General features: G+C 57.3%; 1 long non-coding RNA gene and 2 pseudogenes across 1 annotated transcript; 2 read left to right on the top strand and 1 right to left on the bottom strand.

Moving 5' to 3' along the window:
* LOC115600294 overlaps positions 1-27,486 on the bottom strand; it is a 71,721-nt pseudogene that overhangs the window by 18,161 nt on the left and 26,074 nt on the right.
* LOC103527165 overlaps positions 1-27,486 on the top strand; it is a 172,807-nt pseudogene that overhangs the window by 128,383 nt on the left and 16,938 nt on the right.
* LOC115600297 lies at positions 10,917-12,311 on the top strand. The gene is made up of 3 exons (XR_003988888.1): positions 10,917-11,042; positions 11,314-11,462; positions 12,274-12,311. It is a non-coding gene; the product is annotated as an uncharacterized LOC115600297 (long non-coding RNA).

Below are 27,486 nucleotides of genomic sequence, written 5' to 3'. Positions count from 1 at the left end.
GGGCCAGTGTTAAACCCTGACACCTGGCTAGAGAGTTCTTGGAGCAGGGCAGCTCTGGCAGTCTGTCCCCATCAAGGGACGAGACCTGGCTCTGGCTGCCACCCTGCAGCACAGCTGGTTGCTGCCTGTGGCCCACCTCCTGTGGGCAGGAGGAGGAGGAGGAGGTGTGGGATGGAGGTGGCTGCCAGGACCAGGCTGGCCCGGGCGATGCTGGCACAGGAGCCCTCCTGCTTTTCCAGACCTTCCATGATGGCCGTCTGGCTGCCTTCTTGTTGGGCTCTGCTTGGCTCTGTGTTGAAACTGGTGCCTGCATCAACCTCTGGGGCACGTAGTCCTCCTCAAAGTCCTCATCCTCCTGCTGGCCCTTGCCCAGGCAACAGCAGTTCCAGCAGAAACAGCCTGGCCGGGCTTTGCCCATGCTGCCCTCCTTACTGCTCTCCTGGCTCCTGCTGGACTGGATGGTTGCTGGGATGGCCAGGTCCCTTCAGAGGTCCCTTCCAAACCACACCCTGTCATGGTTCGTGGATTATGATCCCAAGAACCGTTCCCCAGCTGCTGTTGGAAGGTGTTCCAGAAGATGCTGGTGGGGAAGAATGGAATCATAGAATGTCAGGTTGGAAGGGACCTCAAGGATCCTCTGGTCCAAGCCCTCTAGGTAATAGTGCAGTTCCTATGAGATGTCTCAGCACGCTGTTGGGCTGAGACTTGAAACTGTCCCCAGTGGGAGAATCCACCACTTCCCCTGGGAGACCATTCCAATGTTCCACTGTCCTGCCAGTGGAAAATTTTCCTCTTGTCCACCTGGAATCTTCCCAGGAGCAACTTGTGCCATGCTGGGGCTGCCATGCCCCCTGCAGACCCCTGCCACTCCTCCTGCTTACCCCATCCCACGTGTGGCCATGGGTGGTGAGGAGGATGTGGGACCCCCAGAGTCCCCACTTGGCAGCTTCAGCAGCACCGTGCCCATAGGGGAGCAGAGCCTGTGGGGGAGCAGGGGATGCAGGGGGACTGAGGGGAGTGGAGCTTGTGGGGGACCTGGGGAGCAGGGGGGCCTGCAGCCCATCACCCCGGGGTTGCTCCTCAGGGAACACTGGGGCAGAAGGGCACCTGGGCCAGAGGAGCTGCAGTGGGGCTGCCTGTTGACTCCCAGGAGCCAGGAGGAGTTTTGGGAGCCGTGGTCGTCCATGGACACCCCTTGGGCCAGCTGCAGACCCGTGCTGCTGATGCGTGGGGCTTGGGACAGGTTTCTGTTCTGGACAACACAGGGGCTCCAGGTGATCACAGCCAGCCTGGTGTCACCATGTCACCACCCAGACCCTTTGGGGCAGCAAATGCCAGATGCAGTGGGTGATTTCCCACTGATGATGCCAAAGAGTGAGACATGGCTGTGTGGCAAGGATGTGGAAACACAGCTGCTCAGTTATGGTTCCCTTGCTCCAGTGCCTTTCATTAAATGGAAAATAAATACATTAATAAAACTCTGGGAGAGCCTTTTTCTTGTGTTTCCATGTTGACCAAATTGGAAAGAATGAAAAAAATAGTTTTGAGGTCTTACTTTCATCCTTACCAGTGTACAGTATTTAAGTGGCAAGGCACAGGTTGGAGAAAAGGAGGAAACTGTTTAGAAGAGAAAAGAAAAACAAAACAGGAGACATAGGTTAGGAAGAATTTATTTTTAAGATGATGAAATCAGTGTTTTCAAGGTTTTAAAAATAATTGCTAGGTTCCCTTCCAGCTACAGCAGTCTTCAAAGGCCTCTTCTTCACTGCACTGTTAGTGCTGGAGAATGCAATCAGTGGCTGAAGCTGTGAAAAACAGCCCCTCAGTACTGATGAGGATGTGAGGGGTACAGTAAAGAAGTAAGCACTGCTCCTGGATGTCCTTAATCTGGGCCCTGGACTTGTGTCCACCTGGGGCCTCAGGAGATGGTCCAAGGCAGCGCGTGGTGGTTGCATCCCCAGCAGACACGGTGCTGTGGGGTTGTGCTGTGCTGGTGTTGGAGCTGTGTTGGCTTGTGTGCCATGGAAGAAGGCAGGTCAAGAAAGGAGAGGATGCTGCAGGAGACTGACTCTGGTGGATGGTAAAATCCATCCTGCCAAAGCCTGGCAGGTTGAATGGCTTTTAGCAAGTCCAGGTTGAGCCAGGTGGAGTGAAAGCTGCTACGGGAGGAGCAAGGTCTTGGTTTCTGCCTCTGCTCCCATAGCTGCTGGCATGGGCATGGGCTGCTTGGTGGAGGGGAAGTCATCCCTGGGGTAAAAAGAGTTCAAACAGATCCCTTTCCAACATGAATTCATCCCTGTGCCTGCCCTCCCCTGTGTTTGTGGCAGCAGCATCCTTGGACACAGAGGTCTGCACGTGCTCTGTCCCAGCATAGGGGTGCCCTGTGTCAGGGGGCACAGTGAGCTGAGCATCATTGTGGGGTCTCCTGGTGGATCTCCTCATGGTGGCACTCAGGTGCTGCCCATCTGAGCCCCATGTAGACAGGCTCCTACAGTACCTGGGCAATAGTGGGACCAGCTGGGGCTACATGTGGACACCCAGGAACCAGGAGAGTCTTGAGGATGCTGTGCTTGTCCAGCAGTCTCCCCCGGCTCAGAGCAGGTTTCTGTTCCTTGGCTCCTCTGTGCTCCAGTCCTGATCCAGTGCCAGCCTGGCATGCTGGAGGGACAGGCTGAGCCCTGGTGCCCCAGGCAGGGTGCCCAGCCCTGTCCTCACCCACTGCAGGGCAGCCAGGGCTGCAGCTGCTGATCCCTGCAAGAGGCCAAGACAGGGCAGGAGGTGCCAGGGCAGTGCTGGGGGGCAAGGACCCTGCTGCTGCTCCTCCTCCCCACGGCCCTTTGCATCAGGCCCTTGGTGCAGCAGAGAGAGCACAACCATTTCCCCAGCTGCCACAGGGAGCTGCTTCCATTCCCATTGCAGTCGACCGGCTTGAGATGATCCCAGTGCTGGCCAGGCATGGAGCCAGGGGAGGAGAGGTCCCCAGTGGGCTGGAGCATCAGCTCTGCCCCCCACGGGCTACTCACATGCTGTGTATGGAAGACAGGTTGGCTCACAAGGATGTCTACCATGTAGGTAGACAGCTCCTGCTGTACTGCCCTGGGCCTTTCATGTTCTTGATGGCCATGAGGATGATGTCTACTCGATGGGGGGGCTGGAGCTATTTATGAACATCTGTGGGACGAAGGAGTGAGAAGCTTTGTCACCTCAAGCATTAACCAGCACATCTCAGCTGTGACATGAGACTGGGATGGAGAGCCAGGGTCTGCTGAGGAGGAGGCAGAAAATGGGGGTCAGGGTCCCATGGGGAACTGGAGCTGGCTGGGAGCCTTTGCCTGGGCCCTGCTCCGGAGCAGGGTGAGTCCCCATCATCCCCACTCATCCACTGGGGGTCCCCTCGCTCACACTGCCCCCCCAGACCAGGAGGAGCCAAAGGCATTTCTTACCCAGAGCATTTCTCAGGAATGTTCAACTTCCAGAGGCTGCCAGGACTGCGAGGCTTCCCCACAGGGCTGGAGCTGCAGCAGCCCTGGGTCAGGCAGCTGGGAAGACCTTCCTGGGGAGGAGGAAAATTGGGATGCTGAGAGGGAGAGCCCCGGGCAGAAAAGTCGCTGGCAGAGCCATCTTCTGGATGGGACGTGGTGAAGGGCAGCAGGAGCTGGGAGGTGCTGATGTGCCTGGGATGGGGCACGGGTCACTGCATCCCACTGCTGCTGCTGCCTCTGCTGCCAGCCACTCACTGCCCCCAGAAACATCCCCCAAGGCTTTCCCAAGGGGTGTCCACCTCCCTGGGGACCTGTGGTGGGGGCTCTTGGCTCTGGCCAGAGGTAACGGCAGAGGGGGAAAGCCCCGGGGCTGGGGTCCCCTTGCCAGTGAGGCAGAGTCCATCTGGGAGGGGGTCAGGGTGCTGGGGTGGGGGGCACTGAAGAGGAAGGACAAGGGGCTCTGGCAGCAGTCGGGGGGCCGGGGGCTGGCAGGGAAGGAGGGATGTTCTTTGTCCCCCTCCTTGCACCAGGAGCTGGGCAGGGTTTGGGGCTTGGTTCCCTGTGCTGAGGCCAGAGCTGGGAGAAGTTCTGCAGAACCAGGGTGGAGCAGTCAGCAGTGCTGTGTCCCAGCTCTGCAGCATGGTTTCCAGTGTGGACATTGAGGATCAGAGGATTGGGGACAGCCCTGGAAGCCTCGAGCATGGGGGCAGCTGTGAGTGTGCCCAGGAAGGGGTCTCAGTCCTGGGGAGCTCCCTGTGGTTCATCCCTGTCACGGTTTAAGGCTGGGCCAGCACTTAAAGGAATGACAGGTGCTCTCTATTCACCCTTCTTCTCTCCCTGAAAGGGAAAGGGAAGAGTTGTCCTCAAAGCTTTACAAACCCATGGCATCCCTTGGAGCAGAGGACAGCCTCGGGGCCATGGGTGTTCACACAGAAGATGCTGAAGAAGCAGGCCTGCAGGAGGCTGCCCCTCTCTGCTGCAGGGACAGAGAGATGCTCTTCAGAGCAGGCAAGGAGGAGACAGACCCCAGGCTTGGAGATCTGGGCTGATCCCCATGCCGTGGGGGACATCTCAATAGCCATGGCATTGACAGTCATCTCTGAAGGGAGCACCCAGTGGGACCCCCTGGCCCAGTGTCTGCCTCCTTCTTGGATCAAGGAATTGGGGATGCCCCCTCATGAGCCGTATGCTGCTGGGGCCACTGGGCACCAGGGGGACCAAACTGGGGGCTGGGGCAGGTAGCCCATGGAGGTGATGGCTTCACTGTGGTGTCCAGGCCAATGGGCTTCTCCTCCAGCAGCTCCTGGGGAGCAGAGCCAGGTGGGACAGGTCAGGATGGGGCAGTCTCCCGTCCCAGAGCCACAGGCTAGCCCAGTTACCTAAAAGTGGTGTTGGGTCCAAGTCCTGGCTCCAATTGGGCCACCCAGGAGTCTTTGGAGCATCCCCAAGGACAGAGAGCTGAAGCAGTGTTCTTGGGCATCCCCCTGCCCAGCCAAGGCCTCCCCTGCCCTGAGGGCTGTGCTGCTGCCTCTGACCCCCCTCAGCCTTGCTGTCCATCTCCTCACCTTGATGATCTCCAACAATTCCTCCTGGCAGTAGTAGAGCCAGACCCACACAGTGGTGTGTGGGCTTCTGATGCTGCAGATGGAGGACAGAAACTGCAGCTTCTGGGCCCCTTGCTGCCAGGCAGAGAGCTGAGAGATGGACAAAGAGTGTCAAATGGGGAGGGAGGGACCCAGCAGAGCTCCCATCCCCTTCTGAGCATGGGAAGGGGGCAGAAGGAGTGGCCAGGAGAGGCAGGCACGTATCCTGGCAGGAGTGTCCATGGGTACCTGTGTTCTGAGCCCTCTGCCCAGCTGCCAGGGGTATCAGCAGCCATGGGTCAAGGCTGGGACACTGCTGAGCCCTGTGGGCCCCAGGGCTGAGGGTGTGATGATGGAGGGCAGCAAAGGGAGGGAGGGGACCCCGTGACGCCAGAGCGAGGGATGCGCTGGCAGGGGGGGCAGGGAGGGTCCCTGCCCGGGGATGCTGTGACGGGGCTGGGTCCCTGGCTGCTGCCTCCTGGGGTGGGCAGCCCAGGTCCCCGCTGCCCACACACTCACCCACCCGCAGTGGGGGGACCTCCCACGGCTCACAGGGCCTTGGCCCTGAGCTGCAGGACAGGGCAGCTCTGTTCTCCTCCCAAGCCCACCTGGGCTGGCTGGGGGTCACCTGCACTCCATGCTGTGAGAGGGATGGAGGGGAAATGGGTGGAAGTGGAGAGGCAAACCCAGGCTCTTCTCTCTGATGCTGGAGTCCCAGGACAAGCCGTGGGATCCCCAGACAGATTTATTGGCACCCAACATGGGACTTAAGCTAATCAGCTAGAGTGCAGTTCACAGTTCAGCTGATTTGCCTGAATACCTTGAATTTCAGCTTCAGTGCAAGGGTACCCAGATGGCTCTGAGGAGTGGGAATCGAACTATTTCACAGGGCTGGAAATTAAAGAGATCATTCTGCACCTTTTATATTCAGGGTATGTGATCTGTGGCTTTTTAGCTGGGATTAGTGTTGCTCTATGGTTCATTCTTGGTAAGAGCTGCTTAAGAACCACAGTTGTGATGTGGCCTTCAATACTGGCATGGGGGGATGAAGCAGTGAGTTCCATGGGGACAGGGGCCGGGTTGGCTTCAATTGAGTGGAATCATGGAATCATGGAGTGGGTTGGAACCAGATGATCTTTAACCCCTCCAACCCAACCCATTCCATGATTCCATGATTCTGTGACACAGTCCCATCCACTTCCAGGCCTGGGGCATCTCCACAGCCACCACCAGGGCTTTGTGATGCTCCCTTCCCTTCTCTCCCTGTTTGCTTTACCATCACGGGAGGATTCCGTCCGTTCCTCTGCCTGTGTTCCTGAGCTGTGCCAGCCTGAATCTCTGTTCCTGCCTCCAGCTCCCGAGCACTGCTGAGTCCAGGAGTCCAGGCTGGACTTTCCCAGGGCCGCCCTGCAGCCTCGGTGGTGACGTGAGAGTTCTTGGGGGAGAGGGGGGCAGGACCGTGGTATCAATTTTCCTGTCTATTTGTGTAGATTTAGAAATTTTTCCTTTCTTTCATTACAGTTTCATTTCAAGCTGTGCAGTTTAGTTCCCAACCCATCAGTCTCTCTCCGTTATCCTCTCTCCTTTCTTTATCTGGGAGGGGAGAGGGGATTAATAGAGAGCATCTGTAATTTGATTAATTGCCGGCCCAGCATTAAACTGTGATAGATTTTGGGGCTCAACATGACTTTAGCTAATTCTCTCCAGCCCACTTCAGATTTTGACTAATTTTATCATAGAATCATAGAATCGTCTGGGTTGGAAGGGACCTCAGAGATCATCAAGTCCAAGCCTTGATCCACTCCCCCATGGTTCCCAGCCCATGGCACTCAGTGTTTTTTTTCTGGGAAAAACTTAATAAACCAAATATCTGCACTCTGGGTGGGGATTGGTTTTTGAATCAGGAGACAACTGACAGAAGCCTGACTGCAGGCTGCTGGAGGCATCCTGTCTCATGTCCCATGGTGTCACAGAGCTTTCAGGAGAGCTCATGAAGCATCCCTCCTGACAGGCAAGGAGCAGTAACGCTCCTCTGAAGAGCTGTGCCAGCTCCTGGAGTCTACAGCCCGGCAGAAACACCCGTGCCCCACGCTCCCCAGGCTCCCTGGCAGCAGGACTGAGCGGCCACCAGAAACACTGCCTGAACAACACCAGGGGGATTTGGGGAGAAAAACCTCAGAATCAGCTCCTCAGACACCCAGAGCTTTTGCCAGCTGTGCTACTCGAGCATTTCAAGCACACCCAATCCAAACCCAGCTCTCACAGCAGCCACAGTGCCTCTGCCATCCACATCTTCAAGCAGGGGAAAGGAACCGCTCTGAGAGCTGCAGGGCAGAGGAGAGGGGCAGCTGAGAGCAGTCCCCGAGGGGAGAGCAGTGCTGGAGCAGAGACACCTTCCCCTCTGGGGAAAGGAGAGAGGAGAAGGGAGAGAGACTGAGGGGCTGGAAACTCAACTGCACAGCTGGCATGGAACAGCCCTGCTGGAAAGGAAAAGAAGGAAATCTAGAGACAGAGAGACAAAAGCCCTCTCATCTTCCTGCCCCTTGCCCCAGCCATGCTCACGTTGCTCAAGTGTGGCTTTTTTCTAAAATTTTATGTATTTCAGTAAAAAGCTGACATCACCCTGGTACAGAGTGCTCCTCCATGAGCTGCAGATCCACACCTGCCCCTCCGTGCTCCTCCATGGGCTGCAGGGGACAGCTGCCCTCTCCCCACAGCCTGCAGGGGAACTTCTGGTCTGGCCCTTCCTTCAGTCACTGACCTTGGGGTCTTGTGGAGGGCTGGCAGCAGGCTTCCACCTCCTTCTCCGGGGACATCTTGGGCATTTTCTGCCACAGACATTCCATGGTCACCCAGGGCAGCTGCTGACTCCTGAGGGAGGTGCTCACCTGGTAAAGGGCACCCCAGATCTCCACACCTCTTATATACCCCCAGGCTCCCCACAGAGACCCCCATGACAATGGTGTCCAGGCACCAGACCCTGCATCACAAAGCCCTGGTGGTGGCTGTGGAGATGCCCCAGGCCTGGAACTGGATGGGACTGTGTCACAGAATCATGGAATCATGGAATGGGTTGGGTTGGAAGGGTTAAAGATCATCTAGTTCCAACCCATTCCATGATTCCATGATTCCACTCAATTGAAGCCAACCCAGCCCCTGTCCCCATGGAACTCACTTCTTCATCCCCCCCATGCCAGTATTGAAGGCCACATCACAACTGTGGTTCTTAAGCAGCTCTTACCAAGAATGAACCACAGAGCAACACTAATCCCAGCTAAAAAGCCACAGATCACATACCCTGAATACCAAAGGTGCAGAATGATCTCTTTAATTTCCAACCCTGTGAAATTTCCAGAAAAAGAGTTCGATTCCCACTCATCAGACCCATCTGGGTACCCTTGCACTGAAGTTGAAATTCACGGTATTCAGGCAAATCAGCTGAACTGTGAACTGCACTCTAGCTGATTAGCTTAAGCCCCATGTTGGGTGCCAATAAATCTGATAGGGGATCCCACGGCTTGTCCTGGGACTCCAGCTTCAGAGGGAAGAGCTGGGGTTTGCCTCACCACTTCCACTCCTTTCCCCTCCATCCCTCTCACAGCATGGAGTGCAGGTGACCCCCCAGCCAGCTCAGGTGGGCTTGGGAGGAGAACAGAGCTGCCGTGTCCTGCAGCTCTGGGCCAAGGCCCTGTGAGCCGTGGGAGGTCCCCCCACTACAGGTGGGTGAGTGTGTGGGCACCAGGGGCCTGGGCTGCCCTCCCCAGGAGGCAGCATCCAGGGACCCAGCCCCGTCACAGCATCCCCGGGCAGGGACCCTCCCTGCCCCCCCTGCCAGCGCATCCCTCGCTCCGGCGTCCCGGGGCCCCCTCCCTCCCCGTGATGCCTTCCATCATCACACCCTCAGCCCTGGGGCCCACAGGGCTCAGCAGTGTCCCAGCCTTGAGCCGTGGCTGCTGACATCCCTGGCAGCTGGGCAGAGGGCTCAGAACACAGGTACCCATGGACACTCCTGCCAGGACACGTGTGCCTGGCTCTCCTGGCCACTCCTTCTGCCCCCTTCCCATGCTCAGAAGGGGATGGGAGCTCTCCTGGGTCCCTCCCTCCCCATTTGACACTCTTTGCCCATCTGTCCCCTCTCTGCATGGCAGCAAGAGGCCCAGAAGCTGAAGTTTCTGTCCTCCATCTGCAGCATCAGCAGCCCACACACCACTGTGTGGGTCTGGCTCTACTACTGCCAGGAGGAATTGTTGGAGATCATCAAGGTGAGGAGATGGACAGCAAGACTGAGGGGGGGTCAGAGGCAGCAGCACAGCCCTCAGGGCAGGGGAGACCTTTGCTGGGCAGGGGGATGCCCAAGAACACTGCTCCAGCTCTCTGTCCTTGGGGATGCTCCAAAGACACCTGGGTGGCCCAACTGGAGCCAGGACTTGGACCCAACACCACTTGTAGGTCCCTGGGCCAGCCTGTGGCTCTGGGATGGGCACAGCCCTTCCCACCACAAAGCCTGGGACCTCTGGGTGCTGACTGGGGATGGGGCGCCAGGGGGAAGGCTCCCGGGCTCTGCCAGCCCCTCGGGCTCCTGCTGAGCAAAGGAGACTGCCCCATCCTGACCTGTCCCACCCAGCTCTGCTCCCCAGGAGCTGCTGGAGGAGAAGCCCATTGGCCTGGACACAACAGTGAAGCCATCACCTCCATGGGCTACCTGCCCCAGCCCCAGTTTGGTCCCCCTGGTGCCCAGTGGCCCCAGCAGCACAGGGCCCAGGAGGGGGCATCCCCAGTTCCTTGATCCAAGAAGGAGGCAGACACTGGGCCAGGGGGTCCCACTGGGTGTTCCCTCCAGAGATGATTGTCAATGCCATGGCCATTGAGATGTCCCCCATGTCATGGGAATTAGCCCAGATCTCCAAGTCTGGGGTCTGTCTCCTCCTTGCCTGCTCTGAAGAGCATCTCTCTGTCCCTGCAGCAGAGAGGGGCAGCCTCCTGCAGGCCTGCTTCTCCAGCACCTTCCTGTGAACACCCAGGGCCCCGAGGCTGTCCTCTGCTCCAAGGAATGCCATGGGTTTGTCCAGCTTTGAGGACAACTCTTCCCTTTCCCTTTCAGGGAGAGAAGAAGGGTGAATAGAGAGCACCTGTTATTCCTTTAAGTGCTGGCTCAGCCTTAAACCGTGACAGGGATGAACCACAGGGAGCTCCCCAGGACTGAGACCCCTTCCTGGGCACACTCACAGCTGCCCCCATGCCCGAGGATTCCAGGGCTGTCCCCAAGCCTCTGATCCTCAATGTCCACACTGGAAACCATGCTGCAGAGCTGGGACACAGCACTGCTGACTGCTCCACCCTGGTTCTGCAGAACTTCTCCCAGCTCTGGCCTCAGCACAGGGAACCAAGCCCCAAACCCTGCCCAGCTCCCGGTGCAAGGAGGGGGACAGAGAACATCCCTCCTTCCCTACCAGCCCCCTGCCCCCCGACTGCTGCCAGAGCCCCTTGTCCTCCCTCTTCAGTGCCCCACACCCCAGCACCCTGACCCCCTCCCAGATGGACTCTGCCTCACTGGCAAGGGGACCCCAGCCCCGGGGCTTTCCCCCTCTGCCTTTACCTCTGGCCAGAGCCAAGAGCCCCCACCACAGGTCCCCAGGGAGGTGGACACCCCTTGGGAAAGCCTTGGGGGATGTTTCTGGGGGCAGTGAGTGGCTGGCAGCAGAGGCAGCAGCAGCAGTGGGATGCAGTGACCCGTGCCCCATCCCAGGCACATCAGCACCTCCCAGCTCCTGCTGCCCTTCACCACGTCCTATCCAGAAGATGGCTCTGCCAGCGACTTTTCTGCCCGGGGCTCTCCCTCTCAGCATCCCGGTTTTCCTCCTCCCCAGGAAGGTCTTCCCGGCTGCCTGACCCAGGGCTGCTGCAGCTCCAGCCCTGTGGGGAAGCCTCGCAGTCCTGGCAGCCTCTGGAAGTTGAACATTCCTGAGAAATGCTCTGGGTAAGAAATGCCTTTGGCTCCTCCTGGTCTGGGGGGCAGTGTGAGCGAGGGGACCCCCAATGGATGAGTGGGGATGATGGGGACTCACCCTGCTCTGGAGCAGGGCCCAGGCAAGGGCTCCCAGCCAGCTCCAGTTCCCCATGGAGCCCTGACCCCCATTTTCTCTCTTCTCCCCAGCAGACCCTGGCTCTGCATCCCAGTCTCATGTCACAGCTGAGATGTGCTGGGTGATGCTTGAGGTGACAAAGCTCCTCTCTCCTTCGTCCCACAGATGTTCATGAAATACCTCCAGCCCCCCCATCGAGTAGACATCATCCTCATGGCCATCAAGAACATGAAAGGCCCAGGGCAGTACAGCAGGAGCTGTCTACCTACATGGTAGACATCCTTGTGAGCCAACCTGTCTTCCATACACAGCATGTGAGTAGCCCGTGGGGGGCAGAGCTGTTTGCTCCAGCCCAATGGGGACCTCTTCTCCTCTGGCTCCATGCCTGGCCAGCACTGGGATCATTTCAAGCTGGTGGACTGCAAGGGGAATGGAAGCAGCTCCCTGTGGCAGCTGGGGAAATGGTTGTGCTCTCCCTGCTGCACCAAGGGCCTGATGCAAAGGGCCATGGGGAGGAGGAGCAGCAGCAGGGTCCTTGCCCCCCAGCACTGCCCTGGCACCTCCTGCCCTGTCTTGGCCTCTTGCAGGGATCAGCAGCTGAAGCCCTGGCTGCCCTGCAGTGGGTGAGGACAGGGCTGGGCACCCTGCCTGGGGCACCAGGGCTCAGCCTGTCCCTCCAGCATGCCAGGCTGGCACTGGAGCAGGACTGGAGCACAGAGGAGCCAAGGAACAGAAACCTGCTCTGAGCCGGGGGAACAGCATGAGCAGAGCTGTCTGCTTGCCCAAGGGAGACTGCTGGACAAGCACAGCATCCTCAAGACTCTCCTGGTTCCTGGGTGTCCACATGTAGCCCCAGCTGGTCCCACTATGGCCCAGGTACTGTAGGAGCCTGTCTACATGGGGCTCAGCTGGGCAGCACCTGAGTGCCACCATGAGGAGATCCACCAGGAGACCCCACAATGATGCTCAGCTCACTCTGCCCCCTGACACAGGGCACCCCTATGCTGGGACAGAGCACGTGCAGACCTCTGTGTCCAAGGATGCTGCTGCCACAAGCACAGGGAGGGCAGGCACAGGGATGAATTCATGTTGGAAAGGAATCTGTTTGAACTCTTTTTCCCCCAGGGATGACTTCCCCTCCACCAAGCAGCCCATGCCCATGCCAGCGGCTATGGGAGCAGAGGAAGAAACCAAGACCTTGCTCCTCCCGTAGCAGCTTTCACTCCACCTGGCTCAACCTGGACTTGCTAAAAGCCATTCAACCTGCCAGGCTTTGGCAGGATGGATTTTACCATCCACCAGAGTCAGTCTCCTGCAGCATCCTCTCCTTTCTTGACCTGCCTTCTTCCATGGCACACAAGCCAACACAGCTCCAACACCAGCACAGCACAACCCCACAGCACCGTGTCTGCTGGGGATGCAACCACCACGCGCTGCCTTGGACCATCTCCTGAGGCCCCAGAGAGGTGGACACAAGTCCAGGGCCCAGATTAAGGACATCCAGGAGCAGTGCTTACTTCTTTACTGTACCCCTCACATCCTCATCAGTACTGAGGGGCTGTTTTTCACAGCTTCAGCCACTGATTGCATTCTCCAGCACTAACAGTGCAGTGAAGAAGAGGCCTTTGAAGACTGCTGTAGCTGGAAGGGAACCTAGCAATTATTTTTAAAACCTTGAAAACACTGATTTCATCAGCTTAAAAAATAAATTCTTCCAAACCTATGTCTCCTATTTTGTTTTTCTTTTCTCTTCTAAACAGTTTCCTCCTTTTCTCCATCCTGTGCCTTGCCACTTAAACACTGTACACTGGTAAGGATGAAAGCAAGACCCCAAAACTATTTTTTTCTTCATTTCCAATTTTGTCAACATGGAAACACAAGAAAAAGGCTCTCCCAGAGTTTTTTTATTTTTTCTTTTTTTTTCCATTTAATGAAAGGCACTGTAGCAAGGGAACCATAACTGAGCAGCTGTGTTTCCACATCCTTGCCACACAGCCATGTCTCACTCTTTGGCATCATCAGTGGGAAATCACCCACTGCATCTGGCATTTGCTGCCCCAAAGGGTCTGGGTGGTGACATGGTGACACCAGGCTGGCTGTGATCACCTGGAGCCCCTGTGTTGTCCAGAACAGAAACCTGTCCCAAGCCCCACGCAGCAGCAGCACGGGTCTGCAGCTGGCCCAAGGGGTGTCCATGGACGACCACGGCTCCCAACACTCCTCCTGGCTCTTGGAAGTCAACAGGCAGCCCAACTGCAGCTCCTCTAGCCAAGGTGCCCTTTTCCCCCAGTGTTCCCTGAGGAGCAACCCCGGGGTGATGGGCTGCAGGCCCCCCTGCTCCCCAGGTCCCCCAGAAGCTCCACTCCCCTCAGTCCCCCTGCTTCCCCACAGGCTCTGCTCCCCCATGGGCACGGTGCTGCTGAAGCTGCCAAGTGGGGACTCTGGGGGCTGCCACATCCTCCTCACCACCCATGGCCACACGTGGGATGGGGTAAGCAGGAGGAGTGGCAGGGGTCTGCAGGGGGCATGGCAGCCCCAGCATGGATTGGGTCTCCCCCAGCAAGTCAAAGCATTCTGATGAAGATTCCCCATTTTCAAGTGGTCACATGGGTTAAGATAATGGGTAATGGGCACAAGTTGCTCCTGGGAAGATTCCAGGTGAACAAGAGGAAAATTTTCCACTGGCAGGACAGTGGAACATTGGAATGGTCTCCCAGGGGAAGTGGTGGATTCTCCCACTGGGAACAGTTTCAAGTCTCAGCCCAACAGCGTGCTGAGACATCTCATAGGAACTGCACTATTACCTAGAGGGCTTGGACCAGAGGATCCTTGAGGTCCCTTCCAACCTGACATTCTATGATTCCATTCTTCCCCACCAGCATCTTCTGGAACACCTTCCAAGAGCAGCTGGGGAACGGTTCTTGGGATCATAATCCTAGAACCATGACAGGGTGTGGTTTGGAAGGGACCTGGCCGTCCCAGCAACCATCCAGTCCAGCAGGAGCCAGGAGAGCAGTAAGGAGGGCAGCATGGGCAAAGCCCTGAGCCGGCCAGGCTGTTTCTGCTGGAACTGCTGTTGCCTGGGCAATGGCCAGCAGGAGGATGAGGACTTTGAGGAGGACTACGTGCCCCAGAGGTTGATGCCAGCACCAGTTTCAACACAGAGCCAAGCAGAGCCCAACAAGAAGGCAGCCAGACAGCTGTCATGGAAAGTCTGGAAAAGCAGGAGGGCTCCTGTGAGCCAGGTGTTGGAAGTGTCTGTCTCCAACCCTTCCTGGTGGGAGTCGAGCACCATGCTCACCCAGCATCGCCCGGGCCAGCCTGGCCCTGGCAGCCACCTCCATCCCACACCTCCTCCTCCTCCTCCTGCCCACAGGAGGTGGGCCACAGGCAGCAACCAGCAGTGCTGCAGGGTGGCAGCCAGAGCCAGGTCTCGTCCCTTGATGGGGACAGACTGCCAGAGCTGCCCTGCCCCAAGAACTCTCAAGGCAAGGCCACGGGGAGACACCACATCCAGGTAGGGAGCCCAAGGGCAATGGGCATGGACATCTTCCCAGCCCAGGAGCTGTTGGGCAGCTGGGAGGTGCTGGAGGGAAGAAGCTGGGCCGGGAGGCTGCAAGGGTATCCTGGCAGAAGGACCTTTCACAACTGGGACGTGGAGCAACAGGAGCAAGGGCCAGAGTCATTGCAGTCTCTCCTTGGTTTCTCCTGCAGTCGGGCAGCCTGGTAGGCAGGCCGACAGAGGAGAAGACAGCTTGCCAGCCATGCCAGCTGCCTCTCCTCAGGCAGGATGTGGCACCCAGGCATGCACTCACAGCTCAGCCCTCAGGAGCTGCCAGCACTTGCTGTCAGAAGCCACATCCCCCTCCAGCTGCACGCTCCACACCTTTAGGCAGGGACAGAGACAAGGCTGCCAGCACCTGCTGCAAGCTGCCCCATCTGCCAGATGCACCCTCTACATCATCGTCTTCCAGAAGCAGTTAAAAGGCTGCCAGCACCTGCTGCAAGCTGCCTCCTCTGCCAGCAGCAACCTTTGCCAGAGGCAGAAACACAGCCAGCAGCGCTGCAACCAGTGGCCCCTAAGAGGTTGTCTCCTCTGCCCGGGGCACGTGGGGTGACGGGGGCACATCTGCCAGGGTGGAGAGATGGAAGCCTGCCCTGCACGGCCCTGGAGCCTCTGCCCCAGCTGGAAAGGGGACAGCCTGGCACGTCCCCAGTGAGCCCCAGGACTAGGGTTTCACTGGGTGATGGCAATGCTGCAAGCAGCCAGCAGCAAGGCAGGACCGGGCGATACCAAGAAGAGCAGAGGAAGTCTGGGCAGCTGATGGAAACGTCCCTTGCCTGATCTCCACAGACGTGGGAGCACTGGTGTTGCCTGCAGCACCCCTGGGACAGCTTCCTTGGAGAGGGACGGAGGACCAGCATGCTGTGGACAAATGGCACGACGTGTCCCAGAAAGGTTGACAGTGAGTGTCAGGTGCCAGCCAATTATCAGGCTATCCTGTGACCAAGGGGCTGCTGCAGATCGTTTGACCATCCGGTCTGTCCACACGGAGCATCTGGAGGACCAGGAGAGGAGCTGCCTGGACCAGCCCAGTGCAGCCACCCGGCAGTGTCAGCAGGGTGGCCTGGAGGCCAGGCAGCTCTGGTGGCAGGAGAGCGAGGAGCAGCAGGTCCTCCTGACAGACTCCTGGCAGCTCAATGTCAGATCCAGGAGGGTGAGTACCAAGGACGGCATGGGATGGGATGTGATGGGATGGGATGGGATGGGATGGGGTGTGATGGGTTGGGACTGGGCGGGACAGGACAGGACAGGACAGGGGGATGGAGCCTCCCTCTGCCTGGATCACGCCGCTGCACCGCAAGGCTCCGGCCCCATCATCTCCCGTCTCTGACAGCAGCAGCTGCCGGCAGGGCCCTGGCATCCAGGTGCTGCTGGGAGCCAGGCTGCTTTTACTAAACCCCTCTTTCCTTCCAGACCTGCAGAGTGAGCTTGAACCTGTGTCAGCCAGAGGCGAGGCGCAGGGAACTCCTGCATGATGCCACCAGCAGAAAGGACATGCTGGAATCATAGAATCATAGAATTGGCTGGGTTGGAAGGGACCTCAGAGATCATCGAGTCCAATCCTTGAACCACCGCTGCGGTTGCTAGACCATGGCACTGAGTGCCACATCCAGTCTCTTTTTAAATATCTCCAGGGACGGAGAATCCACTACTTCCCTGGGCAGCCCATTCCAATGCTTGATCACTCTCTCAGTAAAGAAATTCTTTCTAATATCTAACCTAAACTTCCCCGGGCACAACTTAAGACCATGCCCTCTTGTCTTGTTGAAAGTCGTCTGGCAAAAGAGTCCAACCCCCACCTGGCTACAACCTCCTTTCAGGGAATTGTAGAGACCGATGAGGTCTCCCCTGAGTCACCCCTTCTTTAGGCTTAACACCCCCAGCTCCCTCAGCCTCTCCTCATAGGATCTGTGCTCGAGTCCCTTCACCAGCCTGGTTGCCCTCCTTTGGACCTGCTCCAAGACCTCAATATCCTTCCTAAACTGAGGGGCCCAGAACTGGACACAGGACTCAAGGTGTGGCCTCGCCAGTGCTGAGTAAAGGGGCAGAATCACTTCCTTGGACCTGCTGGCAACGCTGTTCCAGATCCAGTCCAGGATGCCATTGGCCTTCTTGGCCACCTGGGCACACTGCCGGCTCATGTTCAGCTTCCTGGCAATCCAGACTCCCAGGTCCCTTTCTGCCTGGCTGTTCTCAGCTACTCTGTCCCCAGCCTGGAGCTCCCCATGGCGTTGTTGTGGCCATAGTGCAGGACCCGGCACTTGGCCGTGTTGAACCTCATCCCGTTGGAATCAGCCCAACTCTCCAGTCTGTCCAGGTCCCTCTGCAGAGCCCTCCTGCCTTCCAGCTGATCCACACTCCCCCCCAGCTTAGTGTCGTCTGTGAATTTGCTGATGATGGACTCAATCCCCTCATCTAAATCATCAATGAAGATATTGAACAGAACTGGGCCCAATACTGATCCCTGGGGGACACCACTAGTGACCGGCCGCCAACTGGATGCAGCCCCGTTCAGCACCACTCTCTGGGCCCGGCCCTCCAGCCAGTTCCTAACCCAGCACAGGGTGCTCCTGTCCAAGCCACGGGCTGACAGCTTTTTCAGGACGATGCTGTGGGAGACGGTGTCAAAGGCTTTGCTGAAGTCCAGGTAGAACACATCCACAGCCTTCCCCTCATCCACCAGTCGAGTCACCTGATCATAAAAGGAGATCAGGTTGGTCAGGCATGACCTACCCTTTCTAAACCCCTGCTGGCTGGGTCTAATCCCATGGAGTGCATGGAAGCCCCCGCACCCAGCCAGCAGCAAGTGGGGGCAAGAGGGAGGAGATTCCTGACAGTGCTGGAGAACAGTAGCTGGGACTTAGACCAGGAAGGGGAAGAGGACAGTGACGGAGATGACATCATCTGGCCCTCTTCCCAGGACTTCTTTCAGGACCTCAACTTTGTCCCCCAGGAGGAATCCAGCACATCCAGCAGCATGGGCACAGGGTCTGAAGGATAGGAAGATAATTACCAGCAGAGCACATTTCCTGAATCACTGGAGCTCATGGACATGGAGCCAGCAGGTTCTGCCCGGGCCAGAGCTCTTGAGAAAGAGGGGCACCACTTGCCTCTGGCTCCTGTGGCACAACAGAAGGCAAAAGCACCAGCTTGTCTTGCCTTTGATGAGCTAGACGCAGCAGTGGAGGCAGAGAGCCTGGCACCTGCCCCCTCCAGCCCCACAGAAGATGATCTGGCTCTAGTGGACACTGACCACTTCTTTGTTGGCAATGCTGTGGCCAAGGCTGTGCTTGTGACACAGGGACCAGACCAGCAGGACACCACAGCAGAAGCTGAGAGCCTGGCACCTGTCCCCTCCAAAACCACAGATGAGGATCTGGCTCTGGTGGACACACACCTGTTCATTGTCAGGGAGTCTGTGGCCAAGGCTGTGCTTGTGACATAGGGATCAGGCCAGCAGTCCACAGAACAGCAAGACCTCCTAGAAGGCATGGGCCATCAGGCAGAGCCCAGCACAGCCTTTGGCTCTTTGGTAGCACAAGAGGCTGAAGTGCCTTCATCACCTCTGGCAGACACTGGCACCCCCCACCATGCACCATCTGCCCAAGATGAAGGAGAAGCATCGGCTTCTCCCTTGTGTTGGGACCCTCAGCACCAGGTGAGCCAGGCACCCGTGGCCAGCCCAGGGCATCCCGAGGTGCCGGAACCCGGCCCAGTGCCCGGGTGTGCGGGGCAGGGAGATGCCTGGGGCTCTGCGTGTCCTCCTGCTGCCATCCCCTCCATCCCTCTGCTCTTGCTCTCCCTGTGCACGTGGCCTCTGAGACCAGAGGTGACACACCGCCCTCCTCCAGTCCCAGGGACATGCCCAAGGCTGACCCAGGTACATCCCCGAGGCGAGGGCAGGCCTGGCCCAGCAGCCATCCTGGTGAGCAGCACTGGGCACACGGGGACTGGCGGTGCCCCGGCCACCTCTCCCTGGGGAAAGGCCACGCTGGCAGGGGCAGCCAGGAGCCCACCCATAACCCACCCAGCCCCTCACCTACAGCTCTCTTTCCTGCAGGCACGGCCACACCCCCACAGGCCACAGCGCGATGGAAACGGTTCTCCCTCTTCAGAAGGGTGTCCAGGGGCATGCGCAGGGTTTTCCAGTTCTTCCGTAGAGCACGTCGGAGAAAGGAACCCAGCTCCCCTGCCAGCACCAGGAGGGTTCCTGGAGGTGGCCACCAGCCCTGAGCACTACCTGCCATGCTGCCAGCTGCCTTTTACCTGCCTGTGGTTTTATTGAGCCTAATAAAAGCTGACAGCTCCCCACAGTGCTTGTCTGTGTCTGGTGCCTCTCGGGAGAAGTGCAGGGAAAGGGGAACCGCTTCCAGGCAGCTGCAGCAGGAGCTGGGCTGGCAGGAATAAGATTTTATCCCCTTGTACCCCAAAGCACAGCGGAGCCAGGAAAGGCAGGGTGGGGGTACCCTGGTGAGGCCAGGGATGCCTCCCCTGCTGGGGGACGCTTTCCCTGGAGACAGAGCAGCAACAGGGGCTGCTGGTTCCACGGTGTCCCATATTCTCAGGCACTGACAAAGTCACTCCTGCACAGACAAAGAGGCACTTGGTGAGACAGTGGCAGTGCCCTCACTTGGGGGTTCCCACTGTGCAGCCCATGCCCAGCAGCTGAGCCAGCAGCTTCACCTCAGCCTGGCTGAGGGTGGCCCAGGGGAAGCAGAGTCGCCCTGGTGCCATAACCAGGCTGGTCAAGGAGGACATCAGGCCACCACACCTGCAGCACCACAGCTTGCCTCTGCCTTCCTTAGCACCACGCAAACCCCCTTGACTGCTGCTCACCCTCCCTTCTTCAGGCTAAAGCCAGGACTTCTGTCTGGCTTTTTTTTTCCCCTCAGGCACTGCCCAAGACCCTGAATCAAGGAACAATGGGCTCTGCAGCACCATGCTCCTCTTATACTTACACAAGCCCACACAACCCTCACTGCCCAGGTGCTTTGCTCAGGGTGTTAAGTATCAACAGCACACTTAGAAGAGCCTTAATATCTCCATCCTCTGCTAGGGCAGGCAGAGGGGTGGCACTCTGCAGCGGGGGCCTCCTGGTAGGACAGGTGAATTTATGATTTGTTCTGCTCAATGAGCTGCAGCCCAGGGTGAAGAAGGAACATCTGAGGGATGAAATGGCCAAAAATGTCTGGTTTATGCACACACAGGGCAGGGAACCCTGGATATACAGTCTGGGCCACCAGAGTCCCCAGGAACTTGCTTTGTCATTCCACCGAAGTAGCTTGTGCCCTGAGTCCTCCAGACCTTCCAAAAGGTGCTGAGGATCTTTCCTGAAGCCTTCATTCTAGTGCAGACTTAAAGGAGGATCTCCTCTGCTCTTTCTGTACACCTGCAGCTTTGCTGATGACATCAAGCATCCAACAGTTGTTGCTCTCGTCTGCTATCATCCCACCCAGCAAGCACTGGAGAAGTTGGGTATCATCAGGACTCTGAGATCACAAACAAAATCAATCACATGCTGCTAACGGGTACTCTCCTGACCAGATCAAGACACCCTGGGACTTGCAGACCAGAAGGACTTTCTTGGCATAGAAGTTTGCTGTGTCTTTTGGATAAGGCAGCAGCAGAAGAGGAGGCTGAGTGTACCCCACTGCATGACAATGAACAGTCCCAGAAGGCAGCTGAAAGCAAGCAGCACCCCAAAGCCCAGCTGGTCCTTGCTATGGGCTGCAGGCATGACTTGCAAAAAAAGGGAAATACCAATCCTCTTGCCACAAAAATAAAACCCCAGATCCAATGCTAGTGCTGTGGAATCTCAAGCCCCCACTTAAGGAACAGCAGCAATACACAGTCCTTCCAAGACATGCAGGTAGGACTGTCTCCCTCACACAGGCAGACGGATTGCTTGCCACAGTGGCCTTCTTCCACTCTGCAAGAGCAACTGGGCACATCTGTACGAGGTGGAGGATCACTGAGAGAGACCTTGGCTTCCACGGGAAGGCTGGCAGTCAGGGAGGGAAGCAGCAAAGACAATCATGGTCTTGCTGACTGGAGCCCCCCAAGGACATGAGCTATCATGGGTGAGAGCACCACAAGACCAGAGCTTAATGTTAAAAAACTTCCCTGCTTCATTATTAAATACATCAATCAGACACATTACCAGTAGAAATAGGTATGCTACAGATTTCCACTGTTTAAACGTGCACAAAACAGTTTGGTATCTAAGACTGTCAGCACCTGCACAATTACACACTCTGCTCATACTCCTCCTTCTGTGTGTAAAGGGGATTTAACCAGACACATTAAAAAGGAAAAGAGCTTTCTGCTTCTTTTCCCCTTTCTGTAAGAAGCATCCTTCTGGATAAAGAGAACTGGAAACAAAACAACTTTGTTATCGTGTGTTTCTGCTCCCAGAAGATCAGATGTGATTGTTTGGAATTAACAGACATGCAAGGAACACTTAGATTCCTCACAATCACTGTTCCCACAGCAGGGAATAAAAGCTCCATCAGTCAGTAGGGCTTTGCAAATAGGACACAAACACTCATCAGGGATGGGATCATCATCATCAGAGGAGGAGGATGAGGAGGATGGCTCTTTGGATAAAGAGAAAGGCTTTTCCTTCTTTCCTCTGGCATATGCTTCCCTGGAAGCAGGATGGGGAAGGAAAAAGACAAAAGTTCAAGACGGGCACAAGGAAAAATTTTCCAAGCTTTGGATTGTATCAAAGGAAGTAAGAGATGGAATTTCTGGGTGAAATTTTATACTGGAAAGCCCAGTATCTCTCAGCCCAGGAGACCATATTTCTTCTTTGAACTTAGGACACATTGCTGGCTCACGATCAACTTGGTGCCCACCAGGACCCCTCCCAGCCTGTGCTGAAGGTACAGAGAGGATCCAAGGCTGTGTCATTAGATACAGATTATTTAAACTGGCAGACTGCAGGGCACGAAGAAGCAAGAGTGGAGGGGCTGGGACAACTGAAAAGCTCTTAGACAACGTTTTCTGTCAGAAATGATAGAAATGAGGGACAGGCATCAGTGACAATGTTGACGTTCAGCAAAAAAAGCAAAACAATTCCCAAAGGGGCCACTGAGACATTTCACTTCACTGCTTGATAGGAGCTGGAAATACATCAAGAGTAAATTCACTGAAGAGATGTTTTTGTTGGTGGTGATTTTCACAGCTGAATCAGCTACTAGCTGCCTTTTCCTCGAGAAAATAGGGAGAGAAAAGGGAAAAAATATTCTAGCACACTCCACCTCCAACCCCCAACCAACCAACACAGGTATTCTGACCTCTAAATCTCCTGCTCCACAATGACAGGCAGCAACCCCGCTTCTTCCCGTGACACTCCACTCCTCCTCAGAGCCAGGGACTGCAGGAAGGTTCAGCCAGGGCTGATCTCCTCCCCCCTGGGAACAGCTCCCTGAGCTGACACACAACCCCATCTCCATGCTGGCAGCAATGGGTGCCTGAGGGCTCCCTGTGGCAGGGCCGACTCAAGAGGGAGCTCCACGGCTCTTCCCAGCACCCGATGGATGTGGATTCTGAGGAGCAGGTGGCAGCTGCTGGGAAAGGAGCAGAGGGGAACAGCAGCCCAGCAAGGAGCAGGAGGAAAGGGGGATGGGCTGCTGGGCTGCCTGACTTTCTATAGGGTGTGGGAAGGAGAGGGGAGGGAATAGTGACCCCTCTCAGATCCCTCAGGCTCACAGACCCTCCTTCTTTACTTCTCCAACTAGGACAGGTACCTTTGTTCCAATCAGTGGGAACCTCACCAGACCACCATCACCTCTCCAATAGGATGGACAGAGGCTCAGCAACTGCGTCTGCCAGCTCCTCAGGACCCGTGCGTGGACCCCGTGAGGTCCCATAAACTTGTGGCCCTGCAGGTTCTTTAGATGATCTCAAACCTCTTCTTCTCCCCCAGTGGGGGCTCCTTGGTTGTCCCAGGCCCTGCTTTCCTCTGCTGTGGCCTCTGCAATGAGGCAATGAGCACTTCCCAGAGGAGACCGAGGCAAACAAGTCCTGGAGAACCTCAGCATTCTCAGTATCCTGTGGAGCTAGGTCTGACATTTCCTTCAGGAGAGGGCCTCCATTTGCCTGGCTTCTCCTTTTATTCCCACCTAGGTACCTCTCAAAGCTTTTCTTCCTGCTCTTTCCATCCCTTTGGCCACAACAACCCCATGGGGAGCTCCAGGCTGGGCACAGAGTGGCTGGAGAGCAGCCACACAGAGAGGGATCTGGGAGTTGGGATTGCCAGGAAGCTGAACATGAGCCAGCAGTGTGCCCAGGTGGCCAAGAAGGCCAATGGCATCCTGGCCTGGATCAGGAACAGCGTGGCCAGCAGGTCCAGGGAAGGGATTCTGACCCTGTACTCAGCCCTGGTGAGGCCACAGCTTGAGTCCTGTGTCCAGTTCTGGGCCCCTCAGCAGGGGAGGCATCCCTGGCCTCACCAGGGTACCCCCACCCTGCCTTTGCTGGCTCCGCTGTGCTTTGGGGTACAAGGGGATAAAATCTTATTCCTGCCAGCCCAGCTCCTGCTGCAGCTGCCTGGAAGCGGTTCCCCTTGCTCTGCATTTCTCCCGGGAGGCACCAGACACAGCCAAGCACTGTGGGGAGCTGTCAGCTTTTATTAGACTCATAAAAACCACAGGCAGGTAAAAGGCAGCTGGCAGCATGGTGGGGCGTGCTCAGGGCTGGTGGCCACCTCCAGGAACCCTCCCAGTGCTGGCAGGGGAGCTGGGTTCCTTTCTCCGACGTGCTCTACAGAAGAACTGGAAAACCCTGCGCACGCCCCTGGACACCCTTCTGAAGAGGGAGAACCGTTTCCATCGCGCTGTGGCCTGTGGGGGTGTGGCCGTGCCTGCAGGAAAGAGAGCTGTAGGTGAGGGGCTGGGTGGGTTTTGGGTGGGCTCCTGGCTGCCCCTGCCAGCGTGGCCTTTCCCCAGGGAGAGGTGGCCGGGGCACCGCCAGTCCCCGTGTGCCCAGTGCTGCTCACCAGGATGGCTGCTGGGCCAGGCCTGCCTTGGCTCGGGGACGTACCTGGGTCAGCCTTGGGCATGTCCCTGGGACTGGAGGAGGGCGGTGTGTCACCTCTGGTCTTAGAGGCCACGTGCACAGGGAGAGCAAGAGCAGAGGGATGGAGGGGATGGCAGCAGGAGGACACACACCCTGATGGCCCATGCCTTCTAGGAGGTCTTGCTGTTCTGTGGACTGCTGGCCTGATCCCTCTGTCACAAGCACAGCCTTGGCCACAGCTTTGCCAACAAAGAAGTGGTTGGTGTCCACCAGAGCCAGATCATCTTCTGTGGGGCTGGAGGGGGCATGTGCCAGGCTCTCTGCCTCCACTGCTGTGTCTAGCTCACTAAAGGCAAGACAAGCTGGTGCTTTTGCCTTCTGTTGTGCCACAGGAGCCAGAGGCAAGTGGTGCCCCTCTTTCTCAAGAGCTCTGGCCCGGGCAGAACCTGCTGGCTCCATGTCCATGAGCTCCAGTGATTCAGGAAACGTGCTCTGCTGGTAATTATCTTCCTGTCCTTCAGACTCTGTGCCCATGCTGCTGGATGTGCTGGATTCCTCCCTGGGGACAAAGTTGAGGTCCTGAAAGAAGTCCTGGGAAGAGGGCCAGATGATGTCATCTCCGTCACTGTCCTCTTCCCCCTCCTGGTCTAAGTCCCCTGCTTTGTTCTCCAGCACTGTCAGGAATCTCCTCCCTCTTGCCCCTACTTGCTGCTGGCTGGGTCCTGGGGATTCCATGCACTCCATGGGATTAGACCCAGCCAGCAGGGGTTTAGAAAGGGCAGGTCATGGCTGACCAATCTGATCTCCTTTTATGATCAGGTGACTCAACTGGTGGATGAGGGGAAGGCAGTGCATGTGTTCTACCTGGACTTCAGCAAAGCCTTTGACACCGTCTCCCACAGCATCCTCCTACGAAAGCTGGAAGCCTGCAGCTTGGAGAGGAGCACCCTGTGCTGGGTTAGGAACTGGCTGGAGGGCCGGGCCCAGAGAGTGGTGCTGAACGGGGCTGCATCCAGTTGGCGGCCGGTCACTAGTGGTGTCCCCCAGGGATCAGTGTTGGGCCCAGTTCTGTTCAATATCTTCATTGATGATTTAGATGAGGGGGTTGAGTCCATCATCAGCAAATTCGCAGACGACCCTAAGCTGGGGGGGAATGTCGATCAGCTGGAAGACAGGAGGACTCTGCAGAGGGACCTGGACAGACTGGAGAGTTGGGCTGATTCCAATGGGATGAGGTTCAACACGGCCAAGTGACGGGTCCTGCACTTTGGCCACAACAACCCCATGAAGCGCTACAGGCTGGGGACAGAGTGGCTAGAGAGCAGCCAGGCAGAAAGAGACCTGGGAGTCTGGATTGCCAGGAAGCTGAACATGAGCCAGCAGTGTGCCCAGGTGGCCAAAAAGGCCAATGGCATCCTGGCCTGTATCCGGAGCAGCGTGGCCAGCAGGTCCAAGGAAGTGATTCTGCCCCTGTACTCAGCCCTGCTGAGGCCACACCTCAAGTACTGTGTCCAGTTCTGGGCCCCTCAGTTTAGGAAGGATATTGAGGTCCTGGAGCAGGTCCAAAGGAGGGCAACCAGGCTGGTGAAGGGACTCGAGCACAGACCCTATGAGGAGAGGCTGAGGGAGCTGGGGGTGTTCAGCCTGAAGAAGAGGAGGCTCAGGGGAGACCTCATTGCTCTCTACAACTCCCTGAAGGGAGGTTGTAGCCAGGTGGGGTTTGGACTCCTTTGCTAGACGACTTTAACAAGACAAGAGGGCATGTTCTTAAGTTGTGCCAGGGGAAGTTTAGGTTAGATATTAGAAAGAATTTCTTTACGGAGAGAGTGATCAAGCATTGGAATGGGCTGCCCAGGGAAGTAGTGGATTCTACGTGTCTGGAGATATTTAAGAAGAGCCTGGATGTGGCACTGAGTGCCATGGTCTAGCAACTGCAACTACTGTTCCAGGGTTGGACTTGATGATCTCTGAGGTCCCTTCCAACCCAGCCAATTCTATGATTCTATGATTCCAGCATGTCCTCTCTGCTGGTGGCATCATGCAGGAGTTCCCTGCACCTCACCTCTGGCTGACACAGGTTCAAGCTCACTCTGCAGGTCTGGAAGGAAAGAGGGGTTGTAGTAAAAGCAGCCTGGCTCCCAGCAGCACCTGGATGCCAGGACCCTGCCGGCACCGGCTGCTGTCAGAGACGGGAGATGATGGGGCTGGAGCCGTGCAACGCAGCGGCGTGATCCAGGCAGAGGGAGGCTCCATCTCCCTGTCCTGTCCTGTCCCGCCCAGTCCCAACCCATCACACCCCATCCCATCCCATCCCATCCCATCCCATCCCATCCCATCCCATCCCATCCCATGCCGTCCTTGGTACTCACCCTCCTGGATCTGACACTGAGCTGCCACGACTCTGTCAGGAGGACCTGCTGCTCCTCGCTCTCCTGCCACCAGAGCTGCCTGGCCTCCAGGCCACCCTGCTGACACTGCCGGGTGGCTGCGCTGGGCTGGGCCGGGCAGCTCCTCTCCTGGTCCTCCAGATGCTCCGTGTGGACAGACCGGATGGTCAAACGATCTGCAGCAGCCCCTTGGTCACAGGATAACCTGATATTGGGCTGGCACCTGACACTCACTGTCAACCTTTCTGGTACATGTCGTGCCGTTTGTCCACAGCATGCTGGTCCAGCGTCCCTCTCCAAGGAAGCTGTTCCAGGGGTGCTGCAGGCAACACCAGTGCTCCCACATCTGTGGAGATCAGGCAAGGGACGTTTCCATCAGCTGCCCAGACTTCCTCGTCTCTTCTTGGTATTGCCCGGTCCTGCCTTGCTGCTGGCTGCTTGCAGCATTGCCATCGCCCAGTGAAACCCTAGTCCTGGGGCTCACTGGGGACGTGCCAGGCTGTCCCCTTTCCAGCTGGGGCAGAGGCTCCAGGGCCGTGCAGGGCAGGCTTCCAGCTCTCCACCCTGGCAGATGTGCCCCGGCCACCCCACGTGCCCCGGGCAGAGGAGACAACATCTTGGGGGCCACTGGTTGCAGCGCTGCTGCTGTGTTTCTGCCTCTAGCAAAGGTTGCTGCTGGCAGAGGAGGCAGCTTGCAGCAGGTGCTGGCAGCCTTGTAACTGCTTCTGGAAGAAGATGATGTAGAGGGTGCATCTGGCAGATGGGGCAGCTTGCAGCAGGTGCTGGCAGCCTTGTCTCTGCCCCTGCCTAAAGGTGTGGAGTGTGCAGCTGGAGGGGGATGTGGCTTCTGACAGCAAGTGCTGGCAGCTCCTGAGGGCTGAGCTGTGAGTGCATGGCTGGGTGCCACATCCTGCCTGAGGAGAGGCAGCTGGCATGGCTGGCAAGCTGTTTCCTCCTCTGTCGCCCTGCCTACCAGGCTGCCCGACTGCAGGAGAAACCAAGGAGAGACTGCAATGACTCTGGCCCTTGCTCCTGTGACTCCACGTCCCAGTTGTGAAAGGTCCTTCTGCCAGGATACCCTTGCAGCCTCCTGGGCCAGCCCGTTCCCTCCAGCACCTCCCAGCTGCCCAACAGCTCCTGGGCTGGGAAGATGTCCATGCCCATTGCCCTTGGGCTCCCTACCTGGATGTGGTGTCTCCCCGTGGCCTTAGCTAGAGAGTTCATGGGGCAGGGCATCTCTGGCAGTCTGTCCCCATCAAGGGACAAGACCTGACTCTCGCTGCCGTCCTGCAGCACTGCTGGTTGCTGCCTGTGGCCCACCTCCTGTGGGCAGGAGGAGGAGGAGGAGGTGTGGGATGGAGGTGG

The sequence above is a fragment of the Calypte anna genome, unplaced genomic scaffold (assembly GCF_003957555.1).
Source record: "Calypte anna isolate BGI_N300 unplaced genomic scaffold, bCalAnn1_v1.p scaffold_208_arrow_ctg1, whole genome shotgun sequence".
In the NCBI taxonomy this organism is placed as follows: Eukaryota; Metazoa; Chordata; class Aves; order Apodiformes; family Trochilidae; genus Calypte; species Calypte anna.
Note: the sequence above shows the minus strand (reverse complement) of the source record. Positions and strands in the feature narration are given on the sequence as shown.